This window comes from Daphnia pulex, chromosome 7 (assembly GCF_021134715.1).
Source record: "Daphnia pulex isolate KAP4 chromosome 7, ASM2113471v1".
NCBI classification, from domain to species: domain Eukaryota; kingdom Metazoa; phylum Arthropoda; class Branchiopoda; order Diplostraca; family Daphniidae; genus Daphnia; species Daphnia pulex.
In genome coordinates, this window is record NC_060023.1 from 12,220,194 (window position 1) to 12,243,335 (window position 23,142).

Below are 23,142 nucleotides of genomic sequence, written 5' to 3' on the forward strand. Positions count from 1 at the left end.
AACTAAACCCGATTTTGATCTCATCGTGCTCAGCGTGAAACGCTGATCAAGAATATATCCTCGATTGCCTGTTTCTGAGCATTTTTAGTAAGTCTGGAAAGCAGCGCCACCAAGTGGCAAGTGTTGGAACTAAACCCGATTTTGATCTCATCGTGCTCAGCGTGAAACGCTGATCAAGAATATATCCTCGATTGCCTGTTTCTGAGCATTTTTAGTAAGTCTGGAAAGCAGCGCCACCAAGTGGCAAGTGTTGGAACTAAACCCGATTTTGATCTCATCGTGCTCAGCGTGAAACGCTGATCAAGAATATAACCTCGATTGCCTGTTTCTGAGCATTTTTAGTAAGTCTGGAAAGCAGCGCCACCAAGTGGCAAGTGTTGGAACTAAACCCGATTTTGATCTCATCGTGCTCAGCGTGAAACGCTGATCAAGAATATATCCTCGATTGCCTGTTTCTGAGCATTTTTAGTAAGTCTGGAAAGCAGCGCCACCAAGTGGCAAGTGTTGGAACTAAACCCGATTTTGATCTCATCGTGCTCAGCGTGAAACGCTGATCAAGAATATATCCTCGATTGCCTGTTTCTGAGCATTTTTAGTAAGTCTGGAAAGCAGCGCCACCAAGTGGCAAGTCATGGAACTAAACCCGATTTTGATCTCATCGTGCTCAGCGTGAAACGCTGATCAAGAATATATCTTCGATTGCCTGTTTCTGAGCATTTTTAGTAAGTCTGGAAAGCAGCGCCACCAAGTGGCAAGTGTTGGAACTAAACCCGATTTTGATCTCATCGTGCTCAGCGTGAAACGCTGATCAAGAATATATCCTCGATTGCCTGTTTCTGAGCATTTTTAGTAAGTCTGGAAAGCAGCGCCACCAAGTGGCAAGTGTTGGAACTAAACCCGATTTTGATCTCATCGTGCTCAGCGTGAAACGGTGATCAAGAATATATCCTCGATTGCCTGTTTCTGAGCATTTTTAGTAAGTCTGGAAAGCAGCGCCACCAAGTGGCAAGTGTTGGAACTAAACCCGATTTTGATCTCATCGTGCTCAGCGTGAAACGCTGATCAAGAATATATCCTCGATTGCCTGTTTCTGAGCATTTTTAGTAAGTCTGGAAAGCAGCGCCACCAAGTGGCAAGTGTTGGAACTAAACCCGATTTTGATCTCATCGTGCTCAGCGTGAAACGCTGATCAAGAATATATCCTCGATTGCCTGTTTCTGAGCATTTTTAGTAAGTCTGGAAAGCAGCGCCACCAAGTGGCAAGTGTTGGAACTAAACCCGATTTTGATCTCATCGTGCTCAGCGTGAAACGCTGATCAAGAATATATCCTCGATTGCCTGTTTCTGAGCATTTTTAGTAAGTCTGGAAAGCAGCGCCACCAAGTGGCAAGTGTTGGAACTAAACCCGATTTTGATCTCATCGTGCTCAGCGTGAAACGCTGATCAAGAATATATCCTCGATTGCCTGTTTCTGAGCATTTTTAGTAAGTCTGGAAAGCAGCGCCACCTGGTGGCAAGTTTTGGAACTAAATTTTATTTTGATCGCATCGTGCTCAGCGTGAAACGCTGATCAAGAATATATCCTCGATTGCCTGTTTCTGAGCATTTTTAGTAAGTCTGGAAAGCAGCGCCACCTGGTGGCAAGTTTTGGAACTAAATTTTATTTTGATCGCATCGTGCTCAGCGTGAAATTCTGATCAAGAATATGTTTGTTTCACATGGTTCTGAGCAGTAGAAGTGCCTGTTTCTAAGTATTGAAATCAGCGCCACCTGGTGGCAAGTTTTGGAACTAAATTTTATTTTGATCTCATCGTGCTCAGCGTGAAACGCTGATCAAGAATATATCCTCGATTGCCTGTTTCTGAGCATTTTTAGTAAGTCTGGAAAGCAGCGCCACCAAGTGGCAAGTGTTGGAACTAAACCCGATTTTGATCTCATCGTGCTCAACGTGAAACGCTGATCAAGAATATATCCTCGATTGCCTGTTTCTGAGCATTTTTAGTAAGTCTGGAAAGCAGCGCCACCAAGTGGCAAGTGTTGGAACTAAACCCGATTTTGATCTCATCGTGCTCAACGTGAAACGCTGATCAAGAATATATCCTCGATTGCCTGTTTCTGAGCATTTTTAGTAAGTCTGGAAAGCAGCGCCACCAAGTGGCAAGTGTTGGAACTAAACCCGATTTTGATCTCATCGTGCTCAGCGTGAAACGCTGATCAAGAATATATCCTCGATTGCCTGTTTCTGAGCATTTTTAGTAAGTCTGGAAAGCAGCGCCACCAAGTGGCAAGTGTTGGAACTAAACCCGATTTTGATCTCATCGTGCTCAGCGTGAAACGCTGATCAAGAATATATCCTCGATTGCCTGTTTCTGAGCATTTTTAGTAAGTCTGGAAAGCAGCGCCACCAAGTGGCAAGTGTTGGAACTAAACCCGATTTTGATCTCATCGTGCTCAGCGTGAAACGCTGATCAAGAATATATCCTCGATTGCCTGTTTTTGAGCATTTTTAGTAAGTCTGGAAAGCAGCGCCACCAAGTGGCAAGTGTTGGAACTAAACCCGATTTTGATCTCATCGTGCTCAGCGTGAAACGCTGATCAAGAATATATCCTCGATTGCCTGTTTCTGAGCATTTTTAGTAAGTCTGGAAAGCAGCGCCACCAAGTGGCAAGTGTTGGAACTAAACCCGATTTTGATCTCATCGTGCTCAGCGTGAAACGCTGATCAAGAATATATCCTCGATTGCCTGTTTCTGAGCATTTTTAGTAAGTCTGGAAAGCAGCGCCACCAAGTGGCAAGTGTTGGAACTAAACCCGATTTTGATCTCATCGTGCTCAGCGTGAAACGCTGATCAAGAATATATCCTCGATTGCCTGTTTCTGAGCATTTTTAGTAAGTCTGGAAAGCAGCGCCACCTGGTGGCAAGTTTTGGAACTAAATTTTATTTTGATCTCATCGTGCTCAGCGTGAAACGCTGATCAAGAATATATCCTCGATTGCCTGTTTCTGAGCATTTTTAGTAAGTCTGGAAAGCAGCGCCACCTGGTGGCAAGTTTTGGAACTAAATTTTATTTTGATCGCATCGTGCTCAGCGTGAAATTCTGATCAAGAATATGTTTGTTTCACATGGTTCTGAGCAGTAGAAGTGCCTGTTTCTAAGTATTGAAATCAGCGCCACCTGGTGGCAAGTTTTGGAACTAAATTTTATTTTGATCTCATCGTGCTCAGCGTGAAACGCTGATCAAGAATATATCCTCGATTGCCTGTTTCTGAGCATTTTTAGTAAGTCTGGAAAGCAGCGCCACCAAGTGGCAAGTGTTGGAACTAAACCCGATTTTGATCTCATCGTGCTCAGCGTGAAACGCTGATCAAGAATATATCCTCGATTGCCTGTTTCTGAGCATTTTTAGTAAGTCTGGAAAGCAGCGCCACCAAGTGGCAAGTGTTGGAACTAAACCCGATTTTGATCTCATCGTGCTCAGCGTGAAACGCTGATCAAGAATATATCCTCGATTGCCTGTTTCTGAGCATTTTTAGTAAGTCTGGAAAGCAGCGCCACCAAGTGGCAAGTGTTGGAACTAAACCCGATTTTGATCTCATCGTGCTCAGCGTGAAACGCTGATCAAGAATATATCCTCGATTGCCTGTTTCTGAGCATTTTTAGTAAGTCTGGAAAGCAGCGCCACCAAGTGGCAAGTGTTGGAACTAAACCCGATTTTGATCTCATCGTGCTCAGCGTGAAACGCTGATCAAGAATATATCCTCGATTGCCTGTTTCTGAGCATTTTTAGTAAGTCTGGAAAGCAGCGCCACCAAGTGGCAAGTGTTGGAACTAAACCCGATTTTGATCTCATCGTGCTCAGCGTGAAACGCTGATCAAGAATATATCCTCGATTGCCTGTTTCTGAGCATTTTTAGTAAGTCTGGAAAGCAGCGCCACCTGGTGGCAAGTTTTGGAACTAAATTTTATTTTGATCTCATCGTGCTCAACGTGAAACGCTGATCAAGAATATATCCTCGATTGCCTGTTTCTGAGCATTTTTAGTAAGTCTGGAAAGCAGCGCCACCAAGTGGCAAGTGTTGGAACTAAACCCGATTTTGATCTCATCGTGCTCAACGTGAAACGCTGATCAAGAATATATCCTCGATTGCCTGTTTCTGAGCATTTTTAGTAAGTCTGGAAAGCAGCGCCACCAAGTGGCAAGTGTTGGAACTAAACCCGATTTTGATCTCATCGTGCTCAACGTGAAACGCTGATCAAGAATATATCCTCGATTGCCTGTTTCTGAGCATTTTTAGTAAGTCTGGAAAGCAGCGCCACCTGGTGGCAAGTTTTGGAACTAAATTTTATTTTGATCGCATCGTGCTCAGCGTGAAACGCTGATCAAGAATATATCCTCGATTGCCTGTTTCTGAGCATTTTTAGTAAGTCTGGAAAGCAGCGCCACCTGGTGGCAAGTTTTGGAACTAAATTTTATTTTGATCGCATCGTGCTCAGCGTGAAATTCTGATCAAGAATATGTTTGTTTCACATGGTTCTGAGCAGTAGAAGTGCCTGTTTCTAAGTATTGAAATCAGCGCCACCTGGTGGCAAGTTTTGGAACTAAATTTTATTTTGATCTCATCGTGCTCAGCGTGAAACGCTGATCAAGAATATATCCTCGATTGCCTGTTTCTGAGCATTTTTAGTAAGTCTGGAAAGCAGCGCCACCAAGTGGCAAGTGTTGGAACTAAACCCGATTTTGATCTCATCGTGCTCAGCGTGAAACGCTGATCAAGAATATATCCTCGATTGCCTGTTTCTGAGCATTTTTAGTAAGTCTGGAAAGCAGCGCCACCAAGTGGCAAGTGTTGGAACTAAACCCGATTTTGATCTCATCGTGCTCAACGTGAAACGCTGATCAAGAATATATCCTCGATTGCCTGTTTCTGAGCATTTTTAGTAAGTCTGGAAAGCAGCGCCACCAAGTGGCAAGTGTTGGAACTAAACCCGATTTTGATCTCATCGTGCTCAGCGTGAAACGCTGATCAAGAATATATCCTCGATTGCCTGTTTCTGAGCATTTTTAGTAAGTCTGGAAAGCAGCGCCACCAAGTGGCAAGTGTTGGAACTAAACCCGATTTTGATCTCATCGTGCTCAACGTGAAACGCTGATCAAGAATATATCCTCGATTGCCTGTTTCTGAGCATTTTTAGTAAGTCTGGAAAGCAGCGCCACCAAGTGGCAAGTGTTGGAACTAAACCCGATTTTGATCTCATCGTGCTCAGCGTGAAACGCTGATCAAGAATATATCTTCGATTGCCTGTTTCTGAGCATTTTTAGTAAGTCTGGAAAGCAGCGCCACCAAGTGGCAAGTGTTGGAACTAAACCCGATTTTGATCTCATCGTGCTCAACGTGAAACGCTGATCAAGAATATATCCTCGATTGCCTGTTTCTGAGCATTTTTAGTAAGTCTGGAAAGCAGCGCCACCAAGTGGCAAGTGTTGGAACTAAACCCGATTTTGATCTCATCGTGCTCAACGTGAAACGCTGATCAAGAATATATCCTCGATTGCCTGTTTCTGAGCATTTTTAGTAAGTCTGGAAAGCAGCGCCACCAAGTGGCAAGTGTTGGAACTAAACCCGATTTTGATCTCATCGTGCTCAGCGTGAAACGCTGATCAAGAATATATCCTCGATTGCCTGTTTCTGAGCATTTTTAGTAAGTCTGGAAAGCAGCGCCACCAAGTGGCAAGTGTTGGAACTAAACCCGATTTTGATCTCATCGTGCTCAACGTGAAACGCTGATCAAGAATATATCCTCGATTGCCTGTTTCTGAGCATTTTTAGTAAGTCTGGAAAGCAGCGCCACCAAGTGGCAAGTGTTGGAACTAAACCCGATTTTGATCTCATCGTGCTCAACGTGAAACGCTGATCAAGAATATATCCTCGATTGCCTGTTTCTGAGCATTTTTAGTAAGTCTGGAAAGCAGCGCCACCAAGTGGCAAGTGTTGGAACTAAACCCGATTTTGATCTCATCGTGCTCAGCGTGAAACGCTGATCAAGAATATATCCTCGATTGCCTGTTTCTGAGCATTTTTAGTAAGTCTGGAAAGCAGCGCCACCAAGTGGCAAGTGTTGGAACTAAACCCGATTTTGATCTCATCGTGCTCAGCGTGAAACGCTGATCAAGAATATATCCTCGATTGCCTGTTTCTCAGCATTTTTAGTAAGTCTGGAAAGCAGCGCCACCAAGTGGCAAGTGTTGGAACTAAACCCGATTTTGATCTCATCGTGCTCAGCGTGAAACGCTGATCAAGAATATATCCTCGATTGCCTGTTTCTCAGCATTTTTAGTAAGTCTGGAAAGCAGCGCCACCAAGTGGCAAGTGTTGGAACTAAACCCGATTTTGATCTCATCGTGCTCAGCGTGAAACGCTGATCAAGAATATATCCTCGATTGCCTGTTTCTCAGCATTTTTAGTAAGTCTGGAAAGCAGCGCCACCAAGTGGCAAGTGTTGGAACTAAACCCGATTTTGATCTCATCGTGCTCAGCGTGAAACGCTGATCAAGAATATATCCTCGATTGCCTGTTTCTGAGCATTTTTAGTAAGTCTGGAAAGCAGCGCCACCAAGTGGCAAGTGTTGGAACTAAACCCGATTTTGATCTCATCGTGCTCAGCGTGAAACGCTGATCAAGAATATATCCTCGATTGCCTGTTTCTGAGCATTTTTAGTAAGTCTGGAAAGCAGCGCCACCAAGTGGCAAGTGTTGGAACTAAACCCGATTTTGATCTCATCGTGCTCAGCGTGAAACGCTGATCAAGAATATATCCTCGATTGCCTGTTTCTCAGCATTTTTAGTAAGTCTGGAAAGCAGCGCCACCAAGTGGCAAGTGTTGGAACTAAACCCGATTTTGATCTCATCGTGCTCAGCGTGAAACGCTGATCAAGAATATATCCTCGATTGCCTGTTTCTCAGCATTTTTAGTAAGTCTGGAAAGCAGCGCCACCAAGTGGCAAGTGTTGGAACTAAACCCGATTTTGATCTCATCGTGCTCAGCGTGAAACGCTGATCAAGAATATATCCTCGATTGCCTGTTTCTGAGCATTTTTAGTAAGTCTGGAAAGCAGCGCCACCAAGTGGCAAGTGTTGGAACTAAACCCGATTTTGATCTCATCGTGCTCAGCGTGAAACGCTGATCAAGAATATATCCTCGATTGCCTGTTTCTGAGCATTTTTAGTAAGTCTGGAAAGCAGCGCCACCAAGTGGCAAGTGTTGGAACTAAACCCGATTTTGATCTCATCGTGCTCAGCGTGAAACGCTGATCAAGAATATATCCTCGATTGCCTGTTTCTGAGCATTTTTAGTAAGTCTGGAAAGCAGCGCCACCAAGTGGCAAGTGTTGGAACTAAACCCGATTTTGATCTCATCGTGCTCAGCGTGAAACGCTGATCAAGAATATATCCTCGATTGCCTGTTTCTGAGCATTTTTAGTAAGTCTGGAAAGCAGCGCCACCAAGTGGCAAGTGTTGGAACTAAACCCGATTTTGATCTCATCGTGCTCAGCGTGAAACGCTGATCAAGAATATATCCTCGATTGCCTGTTTCTGAGCATTTTTAGTAAGTCTGGAAAGCAGCGCCACCAAGTGGCAAGTGTTGGAACTAAACCCGATTTTGATCTCATCGTGCTCAACGTGAAACGCTGATCAAGAATATATCCTCGATTGCCTGTTTCTCAGCATTTTTAGTAAGTCTGGAAAGCAGCGCCACCAAGTGGCAAGTGTTGGAACTAAACCCGATTTTGATCTCATCGTGCTCAGCGTGAAACGCTGATCAAGAATATATCCTCGATTGCCTGTTTCTGAGCATTTTTAGTAAGTCTGGAAAGCAGCGCCACCAAGTGGCAAGTGTTGGAACTAAACCCGATTTTGATCTCATCGTGCTCAGCGTGAAACGCTGATCAAGAATATATCCTCGATTGCCTGTTTCTCAGCATTTTTAGTAAGTCTGGAAAGCAGCGCCACCAAGTGGCAAGTGTTGGAACTAAACCCGATTTTGATCTCATCGTGCTCAGCGTGAAACGCTGATCAAGAATATATCCTCGATTGCCTGTTTCTGAGCATTTTTAGTAAGTCTGGAAAGCAGCGCCACCAAGTGGCAAGTGTTGGAACTAAACCCGATTTTGATCTCATCGTGCTCAGCGTGAAACGCTGATCAAGAATATATCCTCGATTGCCTGTTTCTGAGCATTTTTAGTAAGTCTGGAAAGCAGCGCCACCAAGTGGCAAGTGTTGGAACTAAACCCGATTTTGATCTCATCGTGCTCAGCGTGAAACGCTGATCAAGAATATATCCTCGATTGCCTGTTTCTGAGCATTTTTAGTAAGTCTGGAAAGCAGCGCCACCAAGTGGCAAGTGTTGGAACTAAACCCGATTTTGATCTCATCGTGCTCAGCGTGAAACGCTGATCAAGAATATATCCTCGATTGCCTGTTTCTGAGCATTTTTAGTAAGTCTGGAAAGCAGCGCCACCAAGTGGCAAGTGTTGGAACTAAACCCGATTTTGATCTCATCGTGCTCAGCGTGAAACGCTGATCAAGAATATATCCTCGATTGCCTGTTTCTGAGCATTTTTAGTAAGTCTGGAAAGCAGCGCCACCAAGTGGCAAGTGTTGGAACTAAACCCGATTTTGATCTCATCGTGCTCAGCGTGAAACGCTGATCAAGAATATATCCTCGATTGCCTGTTTCTGAGCATTTTTAGTAAGTCTGGAAAGCAGCGCCACCAAGTGGCAAGTGTTGGAACTAACCCGATTTTGATCTCATCGTGCTCAGCGTGAAACGCTGATCAAGAATATATCCTCGATTGCCTGTTTCTGAGCATTTTTAGTAAGTCTGGAAAGCAGCGCCACCAAGTGGCAAGTGTTGGAACTAAACCCGATTTTGATCTCATCGTGCTCAGCGTGAAACGCTGATCAAGAATATATCCTCGATTGCCTGTTTCTGAGCATTTTTAGTAAGTCTGGAAAGCAGCGCCACCAAGTGGCAAGTGTTGGAACTAAACCCGATTTTGATCTCATCGTGCTCAACGTGAAACGCTGATCAAGAATATATCCTCGATTGCCTGTTTCTGAGCATTTTTAGTAAGTCTGGAAAGCAGCGCCACCAAGTGGCAAGTGTTGGAACTAAACCCGATTTTGATCTCATCGTGCTCAACGTGAAACGCTGATCAAGAATATATCCTCGATTGCCTGTTTCTGAGCATTTTTAGTAAGTCTGGAAAGCAGCGCCACCAAGTGGCAAGTGTTGGAACTAAACCCGATTTTGATCTCATCGTGCTCAGCGTGAAACGCTGATCAAGAATATATCCTCGATTGCCTGTTTCTCAGCATTTTTAGTAAGTCTGGAAAGCAGCGCCACCAAGTGGCAAGTGTTGGAACTAAACCCGATTTTGATCTCATCGTGCTCAGCGTGAAACGCTGATCAAGAATATATCCTCGATTGCCTGTTTCTCAGCATTTTTAGTAAGTCTGGAAAGCAGCGCCACCAAGTGGCAAGTGTTGGAACTAAACCCGATTTTGATCTCATCGTGCTCAGCGTGAAACGCTGATCAAGAATATATCCTCGATTGCCTGTTTCTCAGCATTTTTAGTAAGTCTGGAAAGCAGCGCCACCAAGTGGCAAGTGTTGGAACTAAACCCGATTTTGATCTCATCGTGCTCAGCGTGAAACGCTGATCAAGAATATATCCTCGATTGCCTGTTTCTCAGCATTTTTAGTAAGTCTGGAAAGCAGCGCCACCAAGTGGCAAGTGTTGGAACTAAACCCGATTTTGATCTCATCGTGCTCAGCGTGAAACGCTGATCAAGAATATATCCTCGATTGCCTGTTTCTGAGCATTTTTAGTAAGTCTGGAAAGCAGCGCCACCAAGTGGCAAGTGTTGGAACTAAACCCGATTTTGATCTCATCGTGCTCAGCGTGAAACGCTGATCAAGAATATATCCTCGATTGCCTGTTTCTCAGCATTTTTAGTAAGTCTGGAAAGCAGCGCCACCAAGTGGCAAGTGTTGGAACTAAACCCGATTTTGATCTCATCGTGCTCAGCGTGAAACGCTGATCAAGAATATATCCTCGATTGCCTGTTTCTCAGCATTTTTAGTAAGTCTGGAAAGCAGCGCCACCAAGTGGCAAGTGTTGGAACTAAACCCGATTTTGATCTCATCGTGCTCAGCGTGAAACGCTGATCAAGAATATATCCTCGATTGCCTGTTTCTGAGCATTTTTAGTAAGTCTGGAAAGCAGCGCCACCAAGTGGCAAGTGTTGGAACTAAACCCGATTTTGATCTCATCGTGCTCAGCGTGAAACGCTGATCAAGAATATATCCTCGATTGCCTGTTTCTGAGCATTTTTAGTAAGTCTGGAAAGCAGCGCCACCAAGTGGCAAGTGTTGGAACTAAACCCGATTTTGATCTCATCGTGCTCAGCGTGAAACGCTGATCAAGAATATATCCTCGATTGCCTGTTTCTGAGCATTTTTAGTAAGTCTGGAAAGCAGCGCCACCAAGTGGCAAGTGTTGGAACTAAACCCGATTTTGATCTCATCGTGCTCAGCGTGAAACGCTGATCAAGAATATATCCTCGATTGCCTGTTTCTCAGCATTTTTAGTAAGTCTGGAAAGCAGCGCCACCAAGTGGCAAGTGTTGGAACTAAACCCGATTTTGATCTCATCGTGCTCAGCGTGAAACGCTGATCAAGAATATATCCTCGATTGCCTGTTTCTGAGCATTTTTAGTAAGTCTGGAAAGCAGCGCCACCAAGTGGCAAGTGTTGGAACTAAACCCGATTTTGATCTCATCGTGCTCAGCGTGAAACGCTGATCAAGAATATATCCTCGATTGCCTGTTTCTGAGCATTTTTAGTAAGTCTGGAAAGCAGCGCCACCAAGTGGCAAGTGTTGGAACTAAACCCGATTTTGATCTCATCGTGCTCAGCGTGAAACGCTGATCAAGAATATATCCTCGATTGCCTGTTTCTCAGCATTTTTAGTAAGTCTGGAAAGCAGCGCCACCAAGTGGCAAGTGTTGGAACTAAACCCGATTTTGATCTCATCGTGCTCAGCGTGAAACGCTGATCAAGAATATATCCTCGATTGCCTGTTTCTCAGCATTTTTAGTAAGTCTGGAAAGCAGCGCCACCAAGTGGCAAGTGTTGGAACTAAACCCGATTTTGATCTCATCGTGCTCAGCGTGAAACGCTGATCAAGAATATATCCTCGATTGCCTGTTTCTGAGCATTTTTAGTAAGTCTGGAAAGCAGCGCCACCAAGTGGCAAGTGTTGGAACTAAACCCGATTTTGATCTCATCGTGCTCAGCGTGAAACGCTGATCAAGAATATATCCTCGATTGCCTGTTTCTGAGCATTTTTAGTAAGTCTGGAAAGCAGCGCCACCAAGTGGCAAGTGTTGGAACTAAACCCGATTTTGATCTCATCGTGCTCAGCGTGAAACGCTGATCAAGAATATATCCTCGATTGCCTGTTTCTGAGCATTTTTAGTAAGTCTGGAAAGCAGCGCCACCAAGTGGCAAGTGTTGGAACTAAACCCGATTTTGATCTCATCGTGCTCAGCGTGAAACGCTGATCAAGAATATATCCTCGATTGCCTGTTTCTGAGCATTTTTAGTAAGTCTGGAAAGCAGCGCCACCAAGTGGCAAGTGTTGGAACTAAACCCGATTTTGATCTCATCGTGCTCAGCGTGAAACGCTGATCAAGAATATATCCTCGATTGCCTGTTTCTGAGCATTTTTAGTAAGTCTGGAAAGCAGCGCCACCAAGTGGCAAGTGTTGGAACTAAACCCGATTTTGATCTCATCGTGCTCAGCGTGAAACGCTGATCAAGAATATATCCTCGATTGCCTGTTTCTGAGCATTTTTAGTAAGTCTGGAAAGCAGCGCCACCAAGTGGCAAGTGTTGGAACTAAACCCGATTTTGATCTCATCGTGCTCAGCGTGAAACGCTGATCAAGAATATATCCTCGATTGCCTGTTTCTGAGCATTTTTAGTAAGTCTGGAAAGCAGCGCCACCAAGTGGCAAGTGTTGGAACTAAACCCGATTTTGATCTCATCGTGCTCAGCGTGAAACGCTGATCAAGAATATATCCTCGATTGCCTGTTTCTGAGCATTTTTAGTAAGTCTGGAAAGCAGCGCCACCAAGTGGCAAGTGTTGGAACTAAACCCGATTTTGATCTCATCGTGCTCAGCGTGAAACGCTGATCAAGAATATATCCTCGATTGCCTGTTTCTGAGCATTTTTAGTAAGTCTGGAAAGCAGCGCCACCAAGTGGCAAGTGTTGGAACTAAACCCGATTTTGATCTCATCGTGCTCAGCGTGAAACGCTGATCAAGAATATATCCTCGATTGCCTGTTTCTGAGCATTTTTAGTAAGTCTGGAAAGCAGCGCCACCAAGTGGCAAGTGTTGGAACTAAACCCGATTTTGATCTCATCGTGCTCAGCGTGAAACGCTGATCAAGAATATATCCTCGATTGCCTGTTTCTGAGCATTTTTAGTAAGTCTGGAAAGCAGCGCCACCAAGTGGCAAGTGTTGGAACTAAACCCGATTTTGATCTCATCGTGCTCAGCGTGAAACGCTGATCAAGAATATATCCTCGATTGCCTGTTTCTGAGCATTTTTAGTAAGTCTGGAAAGCAGCGCCACCAAGTGGCAAGTGTTGGAACTAAACCCGATTTTGATCTCATCGTGCTCAGCGTGAAACGCTGATCAAGAATATATCCTCGATTGCCTGTTTCTGAGCATTTTTAGTAAGTCTGGAAAGCAGCGCCACCAAGTGGCAAGTGTTGGAACTAAACCCGATTTTGATCTCATCGTGCTCAGCGTGAAACGCTGATCAAGAATATATCCTCGATTGCCTGTTTCTGAGCATTTTTAGTAAGTCTGGAAAGCAGCGCCACCAAGTGGCAAGTGTTGGAACTAAACCCGATTTTGATCTCATCGTGCTCAGCGTGAAACGCTGATCAAGAATATATCCTCGATTGCCTGTTTCTGAGCATTTTTAGTAAGTCTGGAAAGCAGCGCCACCAAGTGGCAAGTGTTGGAACTAAACCCGATTTTGATCTCATCGTGCTCAGCGTGAAACGCTGATCAAGAATATATCCTCGATTGCCTGTTTCTGAGCATTTTTAGTAAGTCTGGAAAGCAGCGCCACCAAGTGGCAAGTGTTGGAACTAAACCCGATTTTGATCTCATCGTGCTCAGCGTGAAACGCTGATCAAGAATATATCCTCGATTGCCTGTTTCTGAGCATTTTTAGTAAGTCTGGAAAGCAGCGCCACCAAGTGGCAAGTGTTGGAACTAAACCCGATTTTGATCTCATCGTGCTCAGCGTGAAACGCTGATCAAGAATATATCCTCGATTGCCTGTTTCTGAGCATTTTTAGTAAGTCTGGAAAGCAGCGCCACCAAGTGGCAAGTGTTGGAACTAAACCCGATTTTGATCTCATCGTGCTCAGCGTGAAACGCTGATCAAGAATATATCCTCGATTGCCTGTTTCTGAGCATTTTTAGTAAGTCTGGAAAGCAGCGCCACCTGGTGGCAAGTTTTGGAACTAAATTTTATTTTGATCGCATCGTGCTCAGCGTGAAACGCTGATCAAGAATATATCCTCGATTGCCTGTTTCTGAGCATTTTTAGTAAGTCTGGAAAGCAGCGCCACCAAGTGGCAAGTGTTGGAACTAAACCCGATTTTGATCTCATCGTGCTCAGCGTGAAACGCTGATCAAGAATATATCCTCGATTGCCTGTTTCTGAGCATTTTTAGTAAGTCTGGAAAGCAGCGCCACCTGGTGGCAAGTTTTGGAACTAAATTTTATTTTGATCGCATCGTGCTCAGCGTGAAACGCTGATCAAGAATATATCCTCGATTGCCTGTTTCTGAGCATTTTTAGTAAGTCTGGAAAGCAGCGCCACCTGGTGGCAAGTTTTGGAACTAAATTTTATTTTGATCGCATCGTGCTCAGCGTGAAATTCTGATCAAGAATATGTTTGTTTCACATGGTTCTGAGCAGTAGAAGTGCCTGTTTCTAAGTATTGAAATCAGCGCCACCTGGTGGCAAGTTTTGGAACTAAATTTTATTTTGATCTCATCGTGCTCAGCGTGAAACGCTGATCAAGAATATATCCTCGATTGCCTGTTTCTGAGCATTTTTAGTAAGTCTGGAAAGCAGCGCCACCAAGTGGCAAGTGTTGGAACTAAACCCGATTTTGATCTCATCGTGCTCAGCGTGAAACGCTGATCAAGAATATATCCTCGATTGCCTGTTTCTGAGCATTTTTAGTAAGTCTGGAAAGCAGCGCCACCAAGTGGCAAGTGTTGGAACTAAACCCGATTTTGATCTCATCGTGCTCAACGTGAAACGCTGATCAAGAATATATCCTCGATTGCCTGTTTCTGAGCATTTTTAGTAAGTCTGGAAAGCAGCGCCACCAAGTGGCAAGTGTTGGAACTAAACCCGATTTTGATCTCATCGTGCTCAGCGTGAAACGCTGATCAAGAATATATCCTCGATTGCCTGTTTCTGAGCATTTTTAGTAAGTCTGGAAAGCAGCGCCACCAAGTGGCAAGTGTTGGAACTAAACCCGATTTTGATCTCATCGTGCTCAGCGTGAAACGCTGATCAAGAATATATCCTCGATTGCCTGTTTCTGAGCATTTTTAGTAAGTCTGGAAAGCAGCGCCACCTGGTGGCAAGTTTTGGAACTAAATTTTATTTTGATCGCATCGTGCTCAGCGTGAAACGCTGATCAAGAATATATCCTCGATTGCCTGTTTCTGAGCATTTTTAGTAAGTCTGGAAAGCAGCGCCACCTGGTGGCAAGTTTTGGAACTAAATTTTATTTTGATCGCATCGTGCTCAGCGTGAAATTCTGATCAAGAATATGTTTGTTTCACATGGTTCTGAGCAGTAGAAGTGCCTGTTTCTAAGTATTGAAATCAGCGCCACCTGGTGGCAAGTTTTGGAACTAAATTTTATTTTGATCTCATCGTGCTCAGCGTGAAACGCTGATCAAGAATATATCCTCGATTGCCTGTTTCTGAGCATTTTTAGTAAGTCTGGAAAGCAGCGCCACCAAGTGGCAAGTGTTGGAACTAAACCCGATTTTGATCTCATCGTGCTCAGCGTGAAACGCTGATCGGTTAGGTTAGGTTAGGTTAGGTTAGGTTAGGTTAGGTTAGGTTAGGTTAGGTTAGGTTAGGTTAGGTTAGGTTAGGTTAGGTTAGGTTAGGTTAGGTTAGGTTAGGTTAGGTTAGGTTAGGTTAGGTTACGTTAGGTTAGGTTAGGTTAGGTTAGGTTAGGTTAGGTTAGGTTAGGTTAGGTTAGGTTAGGTTAGGTTAGGTTAGGTTAGGTTAGGTTAGGTTAGGTTAGGTTAGGTTAGGGGGGTGTTGGTTGTAGAAGCTGCCGCTAACCATGTGCCGATCCGGTTGGATGTGGCACGACACAGCCGATAAAGACCAATATCTTGGCGAAACAAAAAAATGAAACAAAATATAAGTGCCGAAGATATTTGCCTGTTTTTTAGAAGACTATTCCGGAACGAGCGGTTGCTCTCAAGTAGTCGAATGATGATAGAACAGCATAGGCCGGGGTTTATATATCCCATTTTGCAGCGGTGGCGTATGAAGTTCGGTGGGCGTATGTTATCCCAGAGGTGTGGTCGACAATTGTGTCATTAAAGAAATTCGCGGGTGTTCAGAGTTTATTCTAGAATGTTCTCGAATGTTCTAGAACATTTTTGTGCTGATTGCACGTGTCAAGAAATTTCCGCGGGTTTTATATTTGTTCTAGAACGTTCTAGAATGTTTTTTGTAAATTTGTGCCCAGTGCACTTTGATGTTGGTTGTAGAAGCTGCCGCTAACCATGTGCCGATCCGGTTGGATGTGGCACGACACAGCCGATAAAGACCAATATCTTGGCGAAACAAAAAAATGAAACAAAATATAAGTGCCGAAGATATTTGCCTGTTTTTTAGAAGACTATTCCGGAACGAGCGGTTGCTCTCAAGTAGTCGAATGATGATAGAACAGCATAGGCCGGGGTTTATATATCCCATTTTGCAGCGGTGGCGTATGAAGTTCGGTGGGCGTATGTTATCCCAGAGGTGTGGTCGACAATTGTGTCATTAAAGAAATTCGCGGGTGTTCAGAGTTTATTCTAGAATGTTCTCGAATGTTCTAGAACATTTTTGTGCTGATTGCACGTGTCAAGAAATTTCCGCGGGTTTTATATTTGTTCTAGAACGTTCTAGAATGTTTTTTGTAAATTTGTGCCCAGTGCACTTGTTACAAATTTGTGCCAGATGCACTTGTTAAAAATTGAGCATAATGCATTTGTTAAAAAACAATTAAAAATTTGGTGCGGGATGCACTTAATTTTGAATTTGTGCCAAGTGCACGTATTGAAAATTTGTGCCGAGTGCACTTGATAAAAATTTGTGCGGGATGCCCTTGATACAAATTTGTGCGGGGTGCACTTAATAAGAATTTGTGCCGAATGCACTTGACAACAATTTGTGCGGGATGCACTTGATATAAATTTGTGCGGGATGCACTTAATAAAAATTTGTGCCGAATGCACTTGACAAAAATTTGTGCGGGATGCACTTGATACAAATTTGTGCGGGATGCACTTGTTGCAAATTTGTGCCCAGTGCACTTGTTGCAAATTCATGTTTATCTTTATATTTTTGGTCCCTTTGCACTGTGTGTCATAAAATCGCGGCGAATTCAGCGTTTTTTAGTCCCAATTTGGGTTCACTGACGAATTTTTGTTGGTTTTCGTGTTGAAACCGTGTCCTAAGATCTATATTGGTCCGAGGCGGGCCGAGTGAAACGAGTACAAGAGCATCCGTTCTCACCGAACCCGTCATCAACTGATCCCCCCGGGCTCTAAGGCTATCCCGGGCGGTCGCAATGTCCGCGAGGGAGTTCAGACGTCTCCGTTCTCCCCACTGGCTTGCCAGTGGTAACCAATGGTCAATCGTCGGATAAAAAATTAAATTCCGTTATGTTAACGCATTTTGAAAAGAGCGCGGCGAATCCGGCGGTTTCTTGTTGAATCCATCCGGAGCAATTAGGTTAGGTCCGGCCAGGTTAAGTTTTGATATTTTTCCTAAAGTGGGTATGCGTTTAGCAATCGTGTCCACTGTTTTGACCGAATACGCGGCGAAGCCGTCGTGTCCTAAATTTAAAATCTCCCAGCACTAGGTGCTATGATGGGCTGTTAAAATCAAGATGCGTGTTGCATTTTGTGTTTTTCCCTCCGTGTTAGCAAAAAATAGCGGCGAAGCCGCGTTCAAGTGCACTGATTGTGCAATATAATTGTTTCTAGGCAATGATTTTGCAATTTTTTAGATTAAGTAAATCAGTTTCGGTCCTCTGGGGCTAGTTAACCAGGAAAATTGTGGCTCGAAATTAATCTTAAAATTTTTTATCCAATTTTGGATCTTCTGGACCACGTTAACCAGGTGTAAAGCAATAATTTTGCAATTTTTTAGATTGAATTAATCAAATTAGTTCTTCTGGGGCTATTAAACCAGGAATATTGTGGCTGAAAATAGATATTTGGCCAATTTTAGATCTTCTGGACCATGTTAACCAGGATTGAAGCAATAATTTTGCAATTTTTTAGATTGAATTAATCAAATTAGATCTTCTGGAGCTAGTTGGCCAGGAATATTGTGGCTTGAAATAAATCTTAGGTTTTTAGCCAATTTTGTATCTTCTGGACCATGTTAACCAGGAATAAAGCAATGATTTTGCAATTTTTATTGAGTGCACTTGATGCAAATCGTAAAATTTTAACCAAATTTTCGATCTTCTGGATTTAACCAGGGAGAAAAGCAATAATTTGCTAAGAGTTCTGGAGGGAACCTTCGGATAGTGGTATCCACGTATCCGGATTGGAAGCTGATTGCTTTGTGTTGATCCTGCAGAGTGAAGATCTTGAAGTAGGGAGAAGAGTCGACGGCGTTGTCCCGGATTGCAGAAAGTCCGCGAGTGTCGTCGGTTGACAAAAAGATTTCCTTCGATTTTAGGCTCCGTCCAGGCTGGAAGGGATTCCTGGCCACTGATGGATCGGGTCCCGTCCTGCTGATGCTGCTGGTTCAGGAGGAGGCTACGGTGTCGGGCGGCTCGTTCTTGAAGGAAGAGTACAAGTTGATGTTGGTTGTAGAAGCTGCCGCTAACCATGTGCCGATCCGGTTGGATGTGGCACGACACAGCCGATAAAGACCAATATCTTGGCGAAACAAAAAAATGAAACAAAATATAAGTGCCGAAGATATTTGCCTGTTTTTTAGAAGACTATTCCGGAACGAGCGGTTGCTCTCAAGTAGTCGAATGATGATAGAACAGCATAGGCCGGGGTTTATATATCCCATTTTGCAGCGGTGGCGTATGAAGTTCGGTGGGCGTATGTTATCCCAGAGGTGTGGTCGACAATTGTGTCATTAAAGAAATTCGCGGGTGTTCAGAGTTTATTCTAGAATGTTCTCGAATGTTCTAGAACATTTTTGTGCTGATTGCACGTGTCAAGAAATTTCCGCGGGTTTTATATTTGTTCTAGAACGTTCTAGAATGTTTTTTGTAAATTTGTGCCCAGTGCACTTGTTACAAATTTGTGCCAGATGCACTTGTTAAAAATTGAGCATAATGCATTTGTTAAAAAACAATTAAAAATTTGGTGCGGGATGCACTTAATTTTGAATTTGTGCCAAGTGCACGTATTGAAAATTTGTGCCGAGTGCACTTGATAAAAATTTGTGCGGGATGCCCTTGATACAAATTTGTGCGGGGTGCACTTAATAAGAATTTGTGCCGAATGCACTTGACAACAATTTGTGCGGGATGCACTTGATATAAATTTGTGCGGGATGCACTTAATAAAAATTTGTGCCGAATGCACTTGACAAAAATTTGTGCGGGATGCACTTGATACAAATTTGTGCGGGATGCACTTGTTGCAAATTTGTGCCCAGTGCACTTGTTGCAAATTCATGTTTATCTTTATATTTTTGGTCCCTTTGCACTGTGTGTCATAAAATCGCGGCGAATTCAGCGTTTTTTAGTCCCAATTTGGGTTCACTGACGAATTTTTGTTGGTTTTCGTGTTGAAACCGTGTCCTAAGATCTATATTGGTCCGAGGCGGGCCGAGTGAAACGAGTACAAGAGCATCCGTTCTCACCGAACCCGTCATCAACTGATCCCCCCGGGCTCTAAGGCTATCCCGGGCGGTCGCAATGTCCGCGAGGGAGTTCAGACGTCTCCGTTCTCCCCACTGGCTTGCCAGTGGTAACCAATGGTCAATCGTCGGATAAAAAATTAAATTCCGTTATGTTAACGCATTTTGAAAAGAGCGCGGCGAATCCGGCGGTTTCTTGTTGAATCCATCCGGAGCAATTAGGTTAGGTCCGGCCAGGTTAAGTTTTGATATTTTTCCTAAAGTGGGTATGCGTTTAGCAATCGTGTCCACTGTTTTGACCGAATACGCGGCGAAGCCGTCGTGTCCTAAATTTAAAATCTCCCAGCACTAGGTGCTATGATGGGCTGTTAAAATCAAGATGCGTGTTGCATTTTGTGTTTTTCCCTCCGTGTTAGCAAAAAATAGCGGCGAAGCCGCGTTCAAGTGCACTGATTGTGCAATATAATTGTTTCTAGGCAATGATTTTGCAATTTTTTAGATTAAGTAAATCAGTTTCGGTCCTCTGGGGCTAGTTAACCAGGAAAATTGTGGCTCGAAATTAATCTTAAAATTTTTTATCCAATTTTGGATCTTCTGGACCACGTTAACCAGGTGTAAAGCAATAATTTTGCAATTTTTTAGATTGAATTAATCAAATTAGTTCTTCTGGGGCTATTAAACCAGGAATATTGTGGCTGAAAATAGATATTTGGCCAATTTTAGATCTTCTGGACCATGTTAACCAGGATTGAAGCAATAATTTTGCAATTTTTTAGATTGAATTAATCAAATTAGATCTTCTGGAGCTAGTTGGCCAGGAATATTGTGGCTTGAAATAAATCTTAGGTTTTTAGCCAATTTTGTATCTTCTGGACCATGTTAACCAGGAATAAAGCAATGATTTTGCAATTTTTATTGAGTGCACTTGATGCAAATCGTAAAATTTTAACCAAATTTTCGATCTTCTGGATTTAACCAGGGAGAAAAGCAATAATTTGCTAAGAGTTCTGGAGGGAACCTTCGGATAGTGGTATCCACGTATCCGGATTGGAAGCTGATTGCTTTGTGTTGATCCTGCAGAGTGAAGATCTTGAAGTAGGGAGAAGAGTCGACGGCGTTGTCCCGGATTGCAGAAAGTCCGCGAGTGTCGTCGGTTGACAAAAAGATTTCCTTCGATTTTAGGCTCCGTCCAGGCTGGAAGGGATTCCTGGCCACTGATGGATCGGGTCCCGTCCTGCTGATGCTGCTGGTTCAGGAGGAGGCTACGGTGTCGGGCGGCTCGTTCTTGAAGGAAGAGTACAAGTTGATGTTGGTTGTAGAAGCTGCCGCTAACCATGTGCCGATCCGGTTGGATGTGGCACGACACAGCCGATAAAGACCAATATCTTGGCGAAACAAAAAAATGAAACAAAATATAAGTGCCGAAGATATTTGCCTGTTTTTTAGAAGACTATTCCGGAACGAGCGGTTGCTCTCAAGTAGTCGAATGATGATAGAACAGCATAGGCCGGGGTTTATATATCCCATTTTGCAGCGGTGGCGTATGAAGTTCGGTGGGCGTATGTTATCCCAGAGGTGTGGTCGACAATTGTGTCATTAAAGAAATTCGCGGGTGTTCAGAGTTTATTCTAGAATGTTCTCGAATGTTCTAGAACATTTTTGTGCTGATTGCACGTGTCAAGAAATTTCCGCGGGTTTTATATTTGTTCTAGAACGTTCTAGAATGTTTTTTGTAAATTTGTGCCCAGTGCACTTGTTACAAATTTGTGCCAGATGCACTTGTTAAAAATTGAGCATAATGCATTTGTTAAAAAACAATTAAAAATTTGGTGCGGGATGCACTTAATTTTGAATTTGTGCCAAGTGCACGTATTGAAAATTTGTGCCGAGTGCACTTGATAAAAATTTGTGCGGGATGCCCTTGATACAAATTTGTGCGGGGTGCACTTAATAAGAATTTGTGCCGAATGCACTTGACAACAATTTGTGCGGGATGCACTTGATATAAATTTGTGCGGGATGCACTTAATAAAAATTTGTGCCGAATGCACTTGACAAAAATTTGTGCGGGATGCACTTGATACAAATTTGTGCGGGATGCACTTGTTGCAAATTTGTGCCCAGTGCACTTGTTGCAAATTCATGTTTATCTTTATATTTTTGGTCCCTTTGCACTGTGTGTCATAAAATCGCGGCGAATTCAGCGTTTTTTAGTCCCAATTTGGGTTCACTGACGAATTTTTGTTGGTTTTCGTGTTGAAACCGTGTCCTAAGATCTATATTGGTCCGAGGCGGGCCGAGTGAAACGAGTACAAGAGCATCCGTTCTCACCGAACCCGTCATCAACTGATCCCCCCGGGCTCTAAGGCTATCCCGGGCGGTCGCAATGTCCGCGAGGGAGTTCAGACGTCTCCGTTCTCCCCACTGGCTTGCCAGTGGTAACCAATGGTCAATCGTCGGATAAAAAATTAAATTCCGTTATGTTAACGCATTTTGAAAAGAGCGCGGCGAATCCGGCGGTTTCTTGTTGAATCCATCCGGAGCAATTAGGTTAGGTCCGGCCAGGTTAAGTTTTGATATTTTTCCTAAAGTGGGTATGCGTTTAGCAATCGTGTCCACTGTTTTGACCGAATACGCGGCGAAGCCGTCGTGTCCTAAATTTAAAATCTCCCAGCACTAGGTGCTATGATGGGCTGTTAAAATCAAGATGCGTGTTGCATTTTGTGTTTTTCCCTCCGTGTTAGCAAAAAATAGCGGCGAAGCCGCGTTCAAGTGCACTGATTGTGCAATATAATTGTTTCTAGGCAATGATTTTGCAATTTTTTAGATTAAGTAAATCAGTTTCGGTCCTCTGGGGCTAGTTAACCAGGAAAATTGTGGCTCGAAATTAATCTTAAAATTTTTTATCCAATTTTGGATCTTCTGGACCACGTTAACCAGGTGTAAAGCAATAATTTTGCAATTTTTTAGATTGAATTAATCAAATTAGTTCTTCTGGGGCTATTAAACCAGGAATATTGTGGCTGAAAATAGATATTTGGCCAATTTTAGATCTTCTGGACCATGTTAACCAGGATTGAAGCAATAATTTTGCAATTTTTTAGATTGAATTAATCAAATTAGATCTTCTGGAGCTAGTTGGCCAGGAATATTGTGGCTTGAAATAAATCTTAGGTTTTTAGCCAATTTTGTATCTTCTGGACCATGTTAACCAGGAATAAAGCAATGATTTTGCAATTTTTATTGAGTGCACTTGATGCAAATCGTAAAATTTTAACCAAATTTTCGATCTTCTGGATTTAACCAGGGAGAAAAGCAATAATTTGCTAAGAGTTCTGGAGGGAACCTTCGGATAGTGGTATCCACGTATCCGGATTGGAAGCTGATTGCTTTGTGTTGATCCTGCAGAGTGAAGATCTTGAAGTAGGGAGAAGAGTCGACGGCGTTGTCCCGGATTGCAGAAAGTCCGCGAGTGTCGTCGGTTGACAAAAAGATTTCCTTCGATTTTAGGCTCCGTCCAGGCTGGAAGGGATTCCTGGCCACTGATGGATCGGGTCCCGTCCTGCTGATGCTGCTGGTTCAGGAGGAGGCTACGGTGTCGGGCGGCTCGTTCTTGAAGGAAGAGTACAAGTTGATGTTGGTTGTAGAAGCTGCCGCTAACCATGTGCCGATCCGGTTGGATGTGGCACGACACAGCCGATAAAGACCAATATCTTGGCGAAACAAAAAAATGAAACAAAATATAAGTGCCGAAGATATTTGCCTGTTTTTTAGAAGACTATTCCGGAACGAGCGGTTGCTCTCAAGTAGTCGAATGATGATAGAACAGCATAGGCCGGGGTTTATATATCCCATTTTGCAGCGGTGGCGTATGAAGTTCGGTGGGCGTAT